This window comes from Hyaena hyaena, unplaced genomic scaffold (assembly GCF_003009895.1).
Source record: "Hyaena hyaena isolate Hyena2069 unplaced genomic scaffold, ASM300989v1 scaffold_775, whole genome shotgun sequence".
NCBI lineage: Eukaryota > Metazoa > Chordata > Mammalia > Carnivora > Hyaenidae > Hyaena > Hyaena hyaena.
In genome coordinates this window covers 557,976-561,262 of record NW_024081400.1, presented here as the reverse complement: position 1 = coordinate 561,262, position 3,287 = coordinate 557,976, and the positions used below count along the sequence as shown (strand labels likewise).

Genomic DNA, 3,287 nt, shown 5'->3' with positions numbered 1-3,287 from the left:
CAGGGTCGGGGTCGGGGTCAGGGTCAGGGTCAGGGTCCCGATGTGCTCCACCGAGAAGGTCCTGATTAGTGTAGGATGGGTGCGTGCGTGAGTTCTGGGGGGCGGGACCCTTTCTCAGCGACCCCGGCCGGGGGGGGGGGGGGGGGGGGCGGGACCCTTTCTCAGGCACCTCAGCGACCCCGGCCGCGCCCCGCCTCTGGGCGAGGTCGGACGGGAATCGAGGGCAGCGCGCTCCGCGAGAACTTTCTGTGACGGAGGAAACGCTCCGCGCTCCCCTGCCGCCCCGTGAGGCGCCGCCCGCGGCCACCGCAGGGGACAGGCCGGCGCCCCCGGGCTGGAAGGGAGGGTGAGCGGTGCAGGGCGACGCGGCCCGCGCGCCGAAACCCGGTCGTCGGGCCCAACCCCGAGCAGCCCCGGGCTGCTGAAGAGGTGGGCGGAGAAAGAGGTGGGACTTCCTGTGTGCCAGGTCTACGCTGGCCGCCTGGCTGCCGCGCACCCCGAGACAGGGAGGAGGGCGGGGTCTGCTGCGGGCCAGGCCCGGGGCTGTGACCCGGGGCGCGCGTGCACATCTTGACTCTTCCCATTTCACAGAAAAGAAAGTTGAGGCCAGAGAGGGGAAGCAGCTCACGCAAGGTCACACAGCGAATGCAGCGGCAAAGGCGAAACTAGAACTCAGACCCACCTCCCTCCAGAGACTGCTCTCTCCTGCCCCAGGCCGCGCAGCTCGGCGCGGGGCCAGCGGGTGCCCTCCTGCTTCCCCAGGCCGCTCCTCCCCGGCGACCCGGGCCCTTCCCTGCGGCTCCGGGAGGCTCCGCCGGTAGGGAATCAGGATGCAGCCAGCACGGCTGGCGGAGGCAGAGCCCGTCCCAGACCTCAGCCCAGCCTGCAGCCCCTGGGATGAGCAGTCCTCACCAGGCCCAAGCTCCCGGTGCTGCGCTCACCCTGCCTCTGCGGGCCGAGCGCCTGATCCTCACCCAAGCTGGCCCTGGCCCCGCGGGTCAGGAGACAAGGAAGCCTTCCTCTTGGGGGCGCTCGGCAACTCTGCAGAGGATACGACTTCAAGGGCCCATTGGCTGGAAAGAGTCCCCTGGCGAGGGGAACCCTAACCCGAACCCGAACCCGAACCCTAACCCAGCGCTGTGCTCATCCCTTTAAACAGGTGACTTTCTTTAACCCCCAAAACCCCCTCCTCCTCGGCCCATTTTACAGATGGGAAACCAGAGGCCCGGAGAAGTCGCTTCCTAGGAATCACACAGCCGGCAGGAGGCGGTGCCTGGGTTCCAGAGAATGACAGGGCAGTGGGAACTGGGGAGGCTCTGAGACCCTGGGAAGGGGAGGTAGGAGAGGGTCCCCTAACAAGGTGTGGGGTGGGAGCCTGGGGGGATGGGCGGGGGCATCGGTCGCCAAGCCACTCCCAGGGCAGGAAACAGGTGAAGTGCTCCTCCTGCAGTGACGCCTGGCATTCGTCTCTTCAGTGACTTCCGTCACTCGGTCCTTCCTGTCCTTACCGCCCTCTGGAAGATTCCGCTGCACCTGGGCCTAGGGGAGCAAAGAACAAAGGGCGTGGCTCTGGACGGCCAGGTGGTGACCAGCAGCCGAACGGGCACAGGCCTGGGGTGGGGCCAAGCATGCCAGCCCACTGTTGGGTGGGGGGGCGTCAGGACAAAGATGTGACACGGGCTCAAACTAGCCATGTTGTAAATAAGAAGGGAATCCGTCTCACACCCGCCCAGCGGGAGGGGAGGCTGCCCCTCCCCTTGAAGGCCACCATGCAGAAGGAGCCACCGTCACTGGGAGGAAACAAGGTCGGAGTGTGAGCTGTGCGGCCGGGTTTGTGCCTGCCTGCCAGTGGGGCTGGGAACCAGACACCGGGAGTCCTGTCCTGTCTCTGGCTGCAGAGATCAGAGCAAGTCGCTATACTCTGTGGGTCCGTTTTCCCCTCTGCACCAAACATTTGGCCAAAATAACCTCTGAGGGGTCCTGAATGGAAAGCTCTGAACCAATGGTCTCACGAGGCAATTGAGGCACGGCCTTGGGGAATGAAAGGTGAAAGCAGGCTCTGGGTGGCTCCCTCAACTTTACTGTGAGGCGGGGGGCCAAGCAATGCACCCCAGGCCATTGACACAGCCCCTGAGCTCCCAAGCTTTCTTGGAAAAGCTTCTATGAATGCTGCTAATACATCAGGTAACTTGCATTAAGTGCTTGTTGTACGCCAGGCTTGGCCCTAAGGGCTCACATTTATGAGTATTTTCTATATGCTGGGCATTATTTTAAGTGCTTTACAGCCTCAGCTTCACGTAAGACACACAACTTCTCTGTGACGTAGGCCCTGTCGTTGTTACCACGGGAATAGCAAGCCTATAAAACAAGAACTAACCATTATGAAAAAGGAGCACTCAGAGAACAGGAAAGAACGTTCAAAAATGTAAGAGTTAACAGTGATCGTGAAAAGCCCAACCAAGCCGGGATAGCAGAATGGATACGCCTGAGAACCAAATCAAAGTGACAGATGGAAATTATAAGACAAAAATGCCAGAGCCAAGGTTCAATGGAAGGAATTGAATTCACGTGCAAAAGCGAAGACCTTCCCAAAATCACCTTCCCAGTGGAATCTGGCCCCTCCTTGCTCCGGCGAGCAGATGTTGATGCCTAACAGGGAGTTGGTGAGTCATTCCTGCGTGGTTCAAGTCCTCGAGGTTTAGTATGTGCTCTTTAGGCCACCCTTGCACCTGAAGTCCCCATCCCCTTTCCCCGGGGCGCCTAGCCCGGTAGTCCGGGGAGTCACTAGCTCTCACGGGCCCCAAGCAAACCACAGGGAGCCAGCAGTGGGGCTGAGAAGTGACCACTGATTGGCGCCCACAGGGCAGGCGTCACAGGTAAGCAGGGGGTCTGTGCAAGAGTCTCGGACGGACGTGAAAATACCGAGAGCACTGGGCTGGCGCCACGCCAGCCTGACACTAGCCACTCGGCAGACTCAGGGAGGAATCCCTTGTCATTTCAAAACACAGTAAGGAAACCAGTGACCCAAGTGGAAAAAAAGACGTAAACAGAACATGCAAATGGCCAGTGCCTACGCAGGGAAATTTCTTTTTTTTTTTTTTAATAGTTTATTGTCAAGTTGGTTTCCATATAACACCCAGTGCTCATCCCCACAAGTGCCCTCCTCCATGTCCATCTCCCCCTTCCCCTCCCCCCCATCTGCCCTCAGTGTGTTCTCAGCATTCAAGAGTCTCTCATGGTTTGCCTCCCTCCCCCTCCCCCACCATTTCCTCCCTTCCTCCCCCCAT

General features: G+C 60.3%; 1 long non-coding RNA gene across 1 annotated transcript; it reads left to right on the top strand.

The window, feature by feature from the left end:
* Nucleotides 1-557: 557 nt before the first annotated feature.
* LOC120221249 lies at nt 558-1,295 on the top strand. The gene is made up of 2 exons (XR_005525767.1): nt 558-817; nt 1,160-1,295. It is a non-coding gene; the product is annotated as an uncharacterized LOC120221249 (long non-coding RNA).
* Nucleotides 1,296-3,287: the final 1,992 nt, after the last annotated feature.